We start from the raw sequence: 14,845 nt of genomic DNA on the forward strand, positions 1-14,845 counted from the left end.
GAAGAACCTAGAATATGACATATTTTCAGTTGTTTCACACTTTTTTGTTATGTATATAATTCCACATGTGTTAATTCATAGTTTTGATGCCTTCAGTGTGAATCTACAATTTTCATAGTCATGAAAATAAAGAAAGCTCTTTGAATGAGAAGATGTGTCCAAACTTTTGGTCTGTACTGTATATTATTATTTTTTTAAATATTGTGACCACTTGGAACTGAACCAGAGTTCAGTAAAAGGTATTTAACAGTAGAAATTCATTTCTTAAGTTATTATGCGAAGTCCCGCGAGACTTTGCAAAGTAACTTTGGCTCGTAGGAGCCAATACATTCTAATACTGCACAGAGCGCTCGCTCCGTACAGTATTCTAGCAAAGTTTTATGCAAATAGACTTCGGATGATTTATCCGAAGTCAATATGCTCATCCCTAATTGTGACATGGTGAAATAATAGTATTCTTAATACAGAATGCTAAGTAAATTAGGGATGGAGGGGTAAAAAATGATAAATAAATTTAACTCGCCCATCCACTTGGTTGCTTAGCGGATCTCCTCTTCTTTCTTCAGGACCTAGGTAAAGGACCTTTGATGATGTCACTGCGCTTATCACATGGTCCATCACCATGGTGATGGTCCATGTTATGAGTGCAGCGATGTCATCAAAGGTCCTTTACCCAGGTCCTGAAGAAAGAAGAGGAGATGCGCTACACGACCAAATGGATGGGGGGAGTTAAATTTGTTTATTATTTTTTACCCCTCCATCCCTAATTTACTTAGCATTCTGTATTAAGAATGCTATTATTTTCCCTTATAACCATGTTATAAGAGAAAATAATAAAGATTGGGTCCCCATCCGGACTTCTCCTTAGCAACCATGCGTGAAAATCGCACCGCATCCACACTTGCTTGCGGATGCTTGCGTTTTTTACGCAGCCCCATTCACTTCTATGGAGCCTGTGTTGCGTGAAAAAGGCACAATATAGAGCTTGCTGCGATTTTCACTAAACGCACAAATGATGTGTGAAAATCACCGCTCATGTGCACAGCCCCATAGAAATGATTTGGGTCCGGATTCAGTGCGGGTGCAATGCGTTGAATACCTGTGTGAAAGAGGCCTTAGGGGCCAGAACCTGGGATCTTTTAATCCCTTGTCCTATTCACCCTGATAGAGATCTATTAGGGTGAATAGGACTTCACACTCTCCCTGCAGCCCTGTGCATAGTACACACAGCAGCAGGCAGGGCTTCAGCGACATCATGGCTGCCATGGTAACCGACTGCCCTTGTTCTCTTGGGTGTCTCCTTCTCCCAGGCTGTAGCGCTGGCCAATCGCAGCGCAGAGCTCACAGCCTGGGAGAAGGAGATGCCCAGGAGAACAGGGGCAGTCTCTGCCCAGTATAACCAAGTCCCCGAAGTCTCCGCCCAGTATAACCAAGTCCCCGAAGATACCGGAGGACATGGCGGAAGAACGGAGCAGTGCCCAGGGATAATAGTGAGTGCAGTGAGATCCCTGGGCGCTGCTGTACATATCATGATACTTAGTTCAGAATTTTTTGCCAGATGAAAGGTCCTCTTTAAACATTTACTTTCATTGATTGCGCAGTGCACCCACCCCTCTCTCCTGATTTGTGGCAGCGGCACAGAGGGGAGGGAGAGACTGCTTCCTTCTCTGATACTAGACTGCGCAATAGCGAAGCCTAGTATCGAAAAAAGGCAAATCCTGGTATCAAGGTTGATACCAGGCAAAAGTATTGATTGGGTATCGAAAATTCGATACCCGAAACAACCCTAATCCAAATACCATAAAAGGACTGAACTGAAGACATCCCTGATGCATACTGAACGGATTGTACTCTATATAGAATGCATTAGGATAAAACTGAAGTGGTTTTTTTTTCTGGTATTGAGCCTCTAGGACAGAACTCAATACCGGAAAACTTTGATGCAAGTGTGAAAGTACCCTAAGGCTGTATATAATGCTTGCATCTATTTATTTCTTTATTTTTTTCTGTGATTTTTTTCATAAATGTAGCCAGGGACCTCTGCATATTTATTTATCATATCGTGCAGGATGTTTTTATCTTTGTTTTTTTATCTCTTTTCTGTGATCTTTTTGTTTATTCTATGTTGCATAGAATGGATAATTTACCTCAATACACTGTGTTCCCGTATATTTTACTATCAGGACCCTGCTAGCTGCTATTTATTATTGACCGTCTTTAATGGGTAGATAATTTTTTAATCCATGTACATATCTATTTAATCTTAACCAGGACCCCACAATCCTAAATTAAAGTAAAATTGATAAATATGCAGCAGTGTACCGCTTGACTTTACATGGCGATATACTGTATGTTCACGATTATGGAACATTGGGATTCCTCAAAACAAGAGAAGCCGTGATATAAAAGTGCAATGAATAACCAGTAACCTGAGAATTAAATAGGAAATCATAGAAAAACAAACTATTCTCATGCAGAAGAATTTCTCATAGTTGACATATCCTATCAGCTTTGGTTATTTTGATCTTTGAATACAAATATGTGCACCTAGTATATGAGCAGCCCATGGGAATCGAGTTTCCCATGACCTCTCATTCTTCATTTAGAATACTATGAGATCCTCAATCATTTCTTATCACTATAATAGGTTCTTTAACTACTAGACTGTAATTGAGGAGTAACTTGAGACCATCCTGAAGATTATAAGGTAAAGGAACTCCTGAAAGGCATTATGATAGATATGTCTTTTCTGCATAGCCAGTAGGTGTTAACAAGTATTTGACCCTTCTGGTCAGTAAAAAGATCATCTTCATAATAGGTAACCGATATGTGTACATTCCTTTACTGACCCTGTGCGTCAACTGCTCCAACTTTGGCTGAAAGGAAAACAGATTACATTACCATAGTATATATTACTGGTTCTGGCTAAGGCCTGGTTCACGCATTAGTGTTTTGATCAGTATTTGGCCAGTGATTGTGAGCCAAAACCAGGAACCTACAAAGAGATGAGGAATAATGGAAACATTTGTTCATGTCCTATGTTTTTGACCTACACTTTGTTTTGGCTAACAATCAGAGATGGAAATTGCTGATTGGAAACTTGGTGGCCCTGGAAATCTTAAAGTGACCCCATGTTGTTGGTGGGTCCAAATTGGCAGAAGATGGGGGTGTAACGTTACATTACCCTACTTCGTGAGATTTCCCTACCTCCTAACTTCCGGTCGCACTGCTAATTACGTGAGGAGGTGTTCCTGAGTTTTGACGATATGTGCATGCGCAAACGGACATTTTAGGGAAAATCTCACAGCGGAGTTTAGCTTTACACCGGGATACTGCGCATGCGCCGGAGAGACTCAGTAGGGAAATATTGCGGCCCAGTGCGCAAGCGTGGCTAACTCCAGAAAATCCATCAGATTTCCGTGCCTGCGCAGTGTGGGGGTAGGGAGATCTCATGGCCATATTTTCTGATATATAGATAGATACCCCCCACACTGCGCAGGCGCGGAGATCGGATGGACCTTCTGGAGTTATCCGTGCTTGCGCTCTGGGCTGTAATGTTTCCCTACTGAGGCTCTCCGGCACATGCGCAGTGTCCCGGTCTGCAGCTGGACTCTGCTGTGAGATTTTCCCTAAACTGTCCGTTTGCGTGCGCACAGATCGTCAAAACTCAGGAACGCCTCCTCACCTCATTAGCGGTGCGACTGTAAGTTACGAGGTAGGGAAATCTCACGAAATAGGGTAATGTAACGTTACAGGGGCAACACAATTAGGCATGCTCGGCAATACCATGGTGCAGCACAAAATATCATCCTAGCAGAACCAGATATCACAGTGCAGCACAAATTACTGCCCCAGCAGAACCAAATACAGTGCAGCACAATATAGTGCCCCAGCAGGACCAAATACCAAAGTGCCCCAGAAGTTGCCTTCTGGGGTTGCCAGCACCATCTGCCATGTTCTGTTCTCCTCCAATTGTCTCTAATTACGATACGGAGGAGGGGGTGGTGGTAGTTGGTCTTAGACTACAGCACCAAGCCAGCCCTACCTTTTAGCATGCTGTCTGATCTTTCAACACTACTAAACATACCAGTGATTACCGCACCGAGTAATGTCTCCTCTGATGTAGATGTTCTCTTTCCTCATTTTCTTTGTTTGGCCCAGCCTGCCATAATGACTTCTTTCAGCCCCGCAGACATCTTGATTTCCACACTTTTCCATCTTCCTCCACACCTTCTCAACACAAATTCACCATCAATGCTATGCCACTGTTCTTTTAAATGCCCCCAAATACTATACTGCAGAAAAAATGGCACCGTACATGTAGTCTCTCTGAAAATGGAAAAATGATTGTGCAAAGCAGGGTGCCATTAAAACTTATGGTCATCCATTATAGTACCCGTACTGTAGCCCCCATAAGTAATATACCACCCTGGAAAGACTCCAGTACAAATAAATTTCATATTATAATTAGTGATGGGCGAACGCGATCAAATATTCGCGAACTGCAAGTTTGCGGCAGACCCTGTTCACTTTAATGGCAGGCGAACCAGAAAAACTTTAGCTCATATTTGCAGCCACTAAATGCTTAGTAGACGTGCACAAATAGTCCCACAACATGGACAGTGACAAACCAGAGGGGAATCAATGACAACAAAAAAAATATGTATCTTAATCAGGGGACATTTTTATGCGTCTTAAAGTGAAATGCTCAAAAATGTGCCCTGCTGGAGCCTAAATTTTTTATTTTAGGCCACGGGAGTACAGGAACCAAAAATTTGACAAAAAAAATGCTGCACCTCCCAAATGCACTATATAGAAAGTATATAATTGGTATATAACACCCCTGCTTCAATCAGTTTTTTTTTTGGGGGGTGGGGGCGCGCAACTGGTATATCACACCAGTAGAAAATATTTGTTCCAATGTCGTTTGTCGCTATCTGTAGCTGTGGTAATGCAGCTAAACCGCAAACAAATGCTGCACTACATAGAAATTATATTATTGGTATATCACACCAGTAGAAATTAGTTATTCCAATAGCGTTTGTCTCTCTAGCTGCGGTATCTCAGCAGAACCGCATACAACTGCTGCACAATATAAATGCACTATAATATACTATACTTTATATGTTAGAAAGTATATTATAAGTATATTGCACCCCTCTGTGTATCACACATATAGATAGCACACCTATACCAGTCCTTTAAAGTACTTTTGTTTCCCTATTAGCGTTTGGTGTCCCTAACAGTCTGTCCCTGCTCCACACAGCAACCTCTCCCTACACTGGCAAAAGACTGAATGTAAAATGGCGGCCAGATCAGGTTTATTTATAAGGTAGGGGGGGTATGTCCATGTGCTGAAATGTCTCAATTGGCTGTCCTGTACCACCTGATGGATGTGTCATGGGTCAAAGTTCTTAACAATGTAAAAGAATATGGCGCAGGCGAACATCGCCATATGTTCGCCCGTTTGGCGAACCGCGAATGAGCAAAGTTTGTCGCAAAATTAACGCCGGGTGAACCGCAAGGCCATCTCTAATTATAATCTCATCTACTTCAGGCCTCGTGGCCTATGAGAGTGGCTCCCATGCCCCACAACAGTATTCAAACTGTATTAACTTAGGGCAGCAATACAGTTGAATTCAGGAGGTTGATCCGTGGCAGAACTGTCTGGCTGCTGTCCAAGCAGGTAAGTACCTAATGCTCTCAGCGTATATAAGCTGAGAGCATCTGCTAATTATGCATCTGACCAAAGTTGTGAGGAAGGTGTTAGTGGCTCAGGCTGCCTCTGCAATAACCTTAACATTTGAATTAAACCAATAGTTAAATAAACACACAACTTTTCCAGTGGTGAAATAATGGCCGCGGTCCTTTATTAAGGGTTAATCTCCAAACCAATAAATAGTCAACTAAAATAATAAAAAACTCACTCAATAAATAACCATTAAAATATTCCTGTCCCCAGAAAAGCTCAGTGACTAACCCCCCTCTAACTCAGGACCGCGACTAGACAATATTAAGGGCGGGTGGGTGGGAGGGACGACGTCTTCTCCAGGTGTTCCAGGGCAGACAAGCTACGGACCTACGGACACCTGCTTAAATAGACCAGATTCGCGCCTCCTGTGTTGCTTGACCAATCAGCACTGGGCAGAACTCAGGCACCCAGCAACAGGTAAGTAACCAGGAACCAATCAGCTGAGTTCTTCCACTTCACCTCAGGTAATTATGGATCCTGTGCTAAGGGAAAAAAGGCGGGAAAAACAGGGAGAAAGCAGCAAAACAGGGGGGGAAATACACCATATACTAAAGAAAATCCTCTTATGCTCAATGTCACCATGGTGGTGACTTCGGCATACGCCTACGTGCCCACTTCCATTCTATCATAGGGCTGGCCATGTGCGTTCTGCAAAATACGGAATGCACACAGCCGGTATCCATGTTTTGCGGATCCGCAATTTGCAGACTGCAAAAACGGATACGTTTATCTGAATGAGCCCTAATAGTACAACCAGCATCAGTGCAGTCCAAGCACTCATCTGTGTGATGTAACTAATGCAAACATCAACTAGCAAACTAATGATGTAACTGACTGCCCGCACTTCATATTTAAACACTGCTAAGTTGATATTTGCACGTCATCGCACTCTGGGAGCCAACTAAACTGTTGAGACTGATAGGGGCTTAGCCTGAATGGGCTCTGCACCTCATGGTGCCATTGAAACATAGGTTGCTAGGGGCTTGGGTTTTCTGCCCTTTCCCCTGTTCTGTTTCCTTGTGTTTTTTATCTTCCCCAGGTGATGTGAGCCAGCTGGATACCGGGCAGCTTCAGGATTGGTCAGTTGGGCTGAGGGGCCAGTGATTGTTATTGGTTAAGTCGGTTGCTGTCTGGTTGCTGGGCCCTGTTCTATTTTTATCTAGGTCCTGGAATGGTTGGCAGAGCGGTTCGGCGGGAAGTCTACCTATTTAAGAAGGTATCGTACCTGAGGAGTTCAGTCGCCGTGTCAAGAACAGAGAAGAGGCTTGTCCCGCCCACCCTCCCTGAACTTTTTGTCGCGGTCTTTGTTTCTTTTGAGGGGGGGTTAGTCGCTCAGAATCCTGGGTGGATTTAAATTAATTCAGTAAATGGACTTGAATATTATTAATTTGGTTTTATATTGGTTTTAATGGTTGAGTTATGTAACCCCTAATAATTTAATAAAGACCGCTGCCTTTTCATCCATTTGAAGTGTTTGTGTATTATTACATTTGTTTAAAGGTTATTGTTGAATATGGCACCATTTAATTCCTAGACCTATTGGATACACAGTACGTAAATGCCTAAGATAACACATCCATTGAGATCACCTGAGGAAGTCAAATAATTGCACTAAAGTGACATAGTCTTAAAGGGGTTGTCTCATGAAAAGTATTCCACATTTTTCAAACCAGCCCCTGGATCTAAATACTTTTGTAATTAAAAATGTAGTAAAGCCACTGAGTTATTCAATAAAAATGTATCTGTATAGCGCCACCTAAAAATGTTCACTGTAGAGCAGCACTAAGATAACAAAATATGTGTATCCTATTAGTAGGAAAGAAGTCCTCGGGGGAACTTGTGGAAGCATATGGTCCCAGAAGTGCATCCAAAGAGAAATGTGCGGCACTCCTTCAGTTCAAAGCAATGTGTCGTGTTTATTAACCCAAAGGCATCATTACAGAGTGCAACGTTTTAACTCTCCTTCAAGCTTGAAAAAGACTCAGGATAGCCGAAACGTTGCTCTCTGTAATGATTCCTTTTGGTTAATTGCTTTGAACTGAAGGAGTGCTGCAGATCTCTCTTTGGATGTATAGCAGCACCACCTGCTTTTTGTTCTTTTCCTTCTTTCTCCGTCCACTTTAGTAACATCACTGAGGCGGTCGCACATGCTCAGTTCCATCCTTCAAATGCCAGCAGTTATATCTACCATTAGAAGCTGTGACGGTCTGAAATAAATCTAGCAGAGAAACCAGAGCAATGAATAGGGAGATCTCTGGATCCATGTGAGGTACAGGGAAGGTTCTAGCTTTGTTAGAAAGAGATTGTCATGTACTGTATGATGTCTGATTTTCAGTTTTTACATTAATCATGGGATAACCCCTGTGCACCATGAAATCTTCCTGACACTTATGTCACCTTCGTCTATAGACTCCTACAGGCTGATAGAGTCTGTATTAGGCTATTTTCACACTTGCAGCAGTGTGATCCGGCGGGCAGTTCCGACGACACTGGATCCGCCGATCTGGATCTGACTCAATGCATTTGTGAGACGCATCTGGATGCGGATCCGTCTCACAAATGCAATGCAAGAACGGATCCGTCTCTCTGCTTGTCATGCGGACAGACGGATCTGTCTTGTATCTTTTTTCACATTTTTACCAGTTTGTGCATGCTACGGTTTTATCTTTTGCCTGAACAGTCAAAATCACTGAACTGAAGACATCCTGAAGGGAATGCTCTCCATTCAGAATGCATGGGGATAAAACTGATCAGTTCTTTTCCGGTATAGAGCCCCTGTGACTGAACTCTATGCCGGAAAAGAAAAATGCTAGTGTGAAAGTACCCTTAAGGGGCCTGGCCAATGCTTTATAAATATGAATATTACCTTTCCCCTTCAAGCCACGTTTTTTTCTAATACAAGACAATATATTGTTGGCACTAGATGCAGCAGACTGACACTGATTTCTGTAATTTAGTTAATGATTATTCTAAAGCCTTTCTGGCTTTAGAACCAGCAATGACCTATTTAGGGTTTATTTTCATGTCTTTCTATTTTCAAAAAGTAAAACTCTGTTGCCAATTTGCTGCTTCCTGAGCCAGGTATTCCCTCTTGTACCCACATAAAGTTCAATATGATATTTTATCAAAACCTTCAATCGCCTTCAACCCAGTCGCACTCACATCAGATGTGTCTGGACAACCGCAAGTTCAGCCTATTTGATCATAAAACTCATACGCTCGAGGGCACATGTTTTTGTCAGTGGGGAGATGCTAAGTATGGCATTTGACCATAAATCTCAGAGGAACTAAAATCCTCTAAAATTGAGACACGTCCATCCTAAGCATTTAATTTAATGTTTCAAGATTCACCAAAAGACTTACCCCCTGTAGTCCCCACTGGTGCACCGCTGCTGCCAGCGAATGGCTGCAGGGATCCCATGTTCTTGATGACCATTTCCTAAAAAATTGGGGCATCGCTGTTCAATAAACAAGCAATGGCAGGGAACACCAGATCGCTGGTCAACAGATAAGTAATGCTTCTTTTATTATTTTATACCATCTTATGCCTTTGCCCCTAATTTGTACGGTCTTGGGCAACCCCCTTCAACTTCCTCGCAGAGGTCTGGAGCTTCCAGGACAGATTCCTAGATTGTGGTCGTACCCAAAGGTGTAGGCCAATACTCACTATAAATGACTCCTGACCATAACACCATTGCTGTATGAGCTTGTTGGATATCTCATTCCAAAACCATTGATGTTGATATGGAGTGGAAATCCCCTTTTGTGGTTAACACAGCCTCCACTCCTCCTGGAATACTTTGCTTAAAGGGAATCTGTCAGCTCCAAAACACCCCCTAAAATAGAGTAAGGCCTCTTTCACACTTGCGTTGTCCGGATAAGGCGTGTACTCCACTTGCCGGAATTACACGCCGGATCCGGAAAAACGCAAGTGTACTGAAAGCATTTGAAGACTGATCCGTCTTCAAAATGCTTTCAGTGTTACTATGGCACCCAGGACGCTATTAAAGTCCTGGTTGCCATAGTAGGAGCGGGGGAGCGGTATACTTACAGTCCGCGTGGCTCCCGGGGCGCTCCAGAATGACGTCAGAGCGCCCCATGCGCATGGATGACGTGCCATGTGATCACGTGATCCATACGCTTGGGGCGCCCTGACGTCACTCTGGAGCGCCCCGGGAGCCGCACGGATGGTAAGTATACTGCTCCCCCGCTCCCCGCTACACTTTACCATGGCTGCCAGGACTTTAGCGTCCCGGCAGCCATGGTAACCACTCTAAAAAAGCTAAACGTCGGATCCGGCAATGCGCCGAAACGACGTTTAGCTTAAGGCCGGATCCGGATCAATGCCTTTCAATGGGCATTAATTCCGGATCCGGCCTTGCGGCAAGTCTTCAGGATTTTTGGCCGGAGCAAAAAGCGCAGCATGCTGCGGTATTTTCTCCAACCAAAAAACTTTCCGTTCCGAAACTGAAGACATCCTGATGCATCCTGAACGGATTTCTCTCCATTCAGAATGCATTAGGATAAAACTGATCAGGATTCTTCCGGCATAGAGCCCCGACGACGGAACTCTATGCCGGAAGAAAAGAACGCAAGTGTGAAAGAGCCCTAAGCGGTGTATAGCGTCAATGATGCTGAGTTCAATTATGTAATTTTTAGCTCCATACTCACTTGCATTCTGACAGATTTCAATTAAGACAATGAACTGCATCTGTAGTAATTAGTGCCTATTCGGCCAAAACAGCATTTGTGAAGTGACCTTGGATGAGAAGGTCTAGTTCACGCTCCATGCTCCAATTTATCCCAAAAGTTGAGGTCAGGACTCTGTGCAGCCACTCGATTTCCACCAGACCAAACTCATCCAAACTTGGACCTTGCTTTATGCACAGAGGTGCAGTCATGCTGGACCAGGAAAGGGTTTCCCCGAACTGTTTCAAAATTAAAAGATACCATTGTGTAAAATGTCTGCCACAACATTCACATTGCTCTTTATTGGATATAAGGGACCTAGCCGAACCTTAGAAAGCAGCCCCATACCATTATCCCTCCTCCACCAATTTTATAATAGACACTGACTGTGCATTGAGACAGGTGGTGTCATCTGCAAAACCAAAATTGGTCTGGGGCTCCGCCTCTGACCCCTAACGTCCCCCACCAATCAGCTGTTTGAAGAGGTAGTGGTACTCGTCTGTGCACTGCTTCTACTTCAAAATTACCTTTGTGTCGTTTACTTCATAGAGGCGGTGTAGTGTAATATATTGTAATGACACTGCGCCACCATTGCGAAGGAGATGGAGCGCAGATAGTTTTGAAGCAGATGCAAGGCTCAGACAAGTACCACTACCTCTTCAAAGAGCTGATCGTGGCGGCGCTGGGGGTCAGACCCACATGATCTGATATTGATGACCTATCCCAATGATAGGTCATCTATATAGTAGCACTGCACAATCCCTTTAACTCCGGAGAACACATTTTTACTATATCAGAGTGGTGGCTTGCTCTATATCACTTTAGCCAATGGTTGGCATTACACCCGGGGATCACAGCTACGCGACCATGGAAAAACCATTCCATGAAGCTCCTCGGTTCTTGTGCTGATGTATCTTTCTTTCAGACACACAATTTGGAACTGTCTAGTGTGTGATGCAACAGAAGATCAGGGATGTTTATGCGCCACACATTTTAACACTTAGCAGCCCCGTTTAGTTTATGTGGTCTACCACTTGTGGCTGGCACTGTCATAAGATGTGAACTTGCCATCCTCTGACAGTCACATTCAGTGGGGAGATTTATCCAGAGGCATAGCTATATGGGGTGCAGAGGTAGCAGTCGCTACCTGGCCCAGGAGCCTGAGGGGGCACAAAGACCCTTGTGCCGCATAAGAAGACACTGATATTATAGAAAGTGCATGCAGGTCAAGTTACACCTCTGGCTCAGGCAGCATGATGGCTATGTGCTTCCCTGCCCCTGGCCACAAAGCACTGAGAGGGGGGCCCAACCTCAACTCTTGATCCAGGGCTCATGGGCCTCTAGCTACGCCCCTGGATTTATCATCTCCCTTGCGCCAGAAAAGTGACTTTAAAAAGTCACAAACTCAGTGGGCCAGATATATCATTACTCTGACAGCTCACTCCACTTTCACATGTGGCTAAAGTCAGATTTATGATCAGCCCTTTAAGACTGTAATAAATGTGGTTTGACGGTAGCAGTTTATCTGTCAGTAAGCAGCTTTACAAAAGTCGCACATCCTTACGAAAAAGTTGCATGTTCTATTAAAAAGTCTCATGAGATAAGCATGGTCCTCACTGGAGTGAAATTGCGCATTTTTTTGCGACTTTTTAAATAGTCCCAATAGTAAATCTGTCTAGAGATTCATTTACATAAGAAAACACGCCCACTTTCAGAAAACTGGCGAGCATAGTGCAGAGCAGAAAAAAAATTGTGCGCAGCTTTAGCATTTGCGCATTTTTTTTTTACTTTTTCACTCCATTATTCTGACTTGAGCTAATGATAAATCTGGCCCAGTGTTTCCAACTTTTTTAATGTAACTTTTTGGAAAAAAAAGAGGCAAGTGCCTCTTTTGATGCCACCCTCGCTACTTTTCTAAAAGGGGGCATGGTAAGGGCAGGAAACGGGCCAGACCAATAGCCTAGACAAATTTATCTTAATTTACACCAGTTTTCTGGCACAAATGAAGCCAGAAATGTACGGCAGCTCTGAGCTGTCATAGATATCTGGAGAACGGACTGCCAGAGAATGCGCCTAATTTATAATGAGGCATATGTCTCATCATATATTCGCTGCATCCCCTTCTAGCGCAGACAGAGGTGGACTGGCTATAGACCCTACAGCGAAAATTCCTGATCAGCCAATGCTCAGTGGGCTCCTGAGCCCTCCTCTTGGGTACCTAATGATTGCATGCTCTCAGCATTAATTAATGCTAGGAGTTAGGCCTCTTGCACACAAACGTTGTGTGCCCATCGCCATATTGCGGCCTGCATACGGCGGGTCCACAATACATGGGCACCGGCCATTCACTTGAATGGAAGCACGGATTGGAACCCCACAGAAGCACTACGGAGTGCTTCCGAGGTGTTTCTGACCGTGCCTCCGCACCGCAAAATAATAGAACTTGCAGTGTGTACGGATCACGGACCCATTCAAGTTGAATGGGTCTCGATCCGTCCTGGCTGCCGCAGGGACGTTACCCGTGCATTGGGGACCGCAAACTGCGGTCCCCAATGCGCGGAACGGATGCATAACATTCGTGTGCAAGAGGCCTAAGTGATGAGCGAAGCTCGCTTCAGATCCAAGGTTGCTTCGCTCGCAACTTTGGATTAATGCTGTACGGAGATGCGTCGCCATACTGCGTTAAAATGTACGGCCTCCGATGAGGCGAAGTTAGTTTTTTGCAAACTCCCAAGAGACTTTGTTGAATAACTTCGGTAATTGATTTTTAAAGTGGAAAACCACTTTAAAACTTGGATCCGAACTCGGCTTTGGTTCCGACTGGTACCTCAGAACTGAAGCCGAGTTTGGATCCAAGTTCTGGTTGACACAGAAAGCACCGGTCTTGATTAATTCCCTCCACTGAGCTTTACCATGGCCAATACTACTACAGCACTGTTTGCCTATGAAGATTGCATGGTGCATGATTGATCGTATGCCCTTAGGAGGGGTGTCCACTTACTGTAGTCCATATAGGGCACTTGTGTATCAGCTCCTCATGTTTAGCTCAGAGGCTGAACACCCTGACCTTGTCCTGATTACTTGTCTATTACATAAGACTGGACAATTCCTCTAATCATTTTTGCTAGATGATATTATTCATACGGTTTATTTTGCTTTCTTTATCATACAATCTTTTTTCATTTTTATCTTGCATTGTGTTCTATTCTGAAAGTGTCGCCATAATCAGATTCTTCACTCTACCCATTTCCTGCCGCGTACAACTATAAAGCCCTGGAGGAAAGAGATATCAACCATAGCGTGCACTGCCGTGTTGATGTATTCATTGCTGGAGGAAGCATTTCATTCGGGCAGCTGGCTTCCTGTGTGGTAACCACGTTAAGAGACATTGAAGCTGATAGCCGAGAATGTGTAGGTTACTAGCGGAAATCCATGTCATGTTCAGCCACCAAGCTGCCCCAATGCCAGGGTATTTAGATACAGAGATAGGGCAGCATTTTGCATCTTTGCCCCGAGTGGCGGAAAGCCTAGATACTATTCTGGTTCCAGTGTCATTGGGGATGGAAGCCATTTTCCCTTATATGTTTGAGTATACAGTACATGTGCCTCGTACGTATGTATCTGAATGCAGAGACAAGGAATGCAGTATGTGGCTGACTACAGGCTGCTGTAAACATCCACCTCCACTAGTAGTCAGTCTGTAATGTCTAACTACAACCACTTGACTGTTCCTAAACATTGCATATAAACACATAAAATGTAAAATGTAAACATATAAAATACAAGCATATAAACAGAGTATAATTATTCCTCTTATCACCTTCCTCCTACCATATCACCTACAACTGGGAGAAATGCTACATGTTAGGTCTCATGCACACGACAGTATTTTTTCACGGTCCGCAAAACGGGGTTCCGTTGTTCCGTGATCCGTGTCCGTTTTTTCTTCCGTGTGTCTTCCTTGATTTTTGGATGATCACCAGACCAGAAAAGTGTTAAAAAAAATCAAAGTCAAGTTTGCCTTGAAAATGATAGGAAAAAGACGGACACGAATCACGGACGCGGATGACAATCTTGTGTGCCTCCGTGTTTTTTCACGGACCCATTGATTTGAATGGATCCGTGAACCGTTGTCCATCAAAAAAATAGGACAGGTCATATTTTTTTGACGGACAGGAAACACGGATTACGGACGCGGATGACAAACGGTGCATTTTCCAATTTTTCAACGGACCCATTGAAAGTCAATGGGTCCGCAGAAAAGCACGGAAAACAAAACAACGGACACGGATGCACACAACGGTCGTGTGCATGAGGCCTAAGGCTGGTTTGTTCCCCCAACTGATAGTATGAAAACTGCCAGAAAGATTTACTGATCCAGAATAAAAATAAAATGACCCACAT

The sequence above is a fragment of the Bufo gargarizans genome, chromosome 4, assembly GCF_014858855.1.
Source record: "Bufo gargarizans isolate SCDJY-AF-19 chromosome 4, ASM1485885v1, whole genome shotgun sequence".
Classification (NCBI taxonomy): Eukaryota; Metazoa; Chordata; class Amphibia; order Anura; family Bufonidae; genus Bufo; species Bufo gargarizans.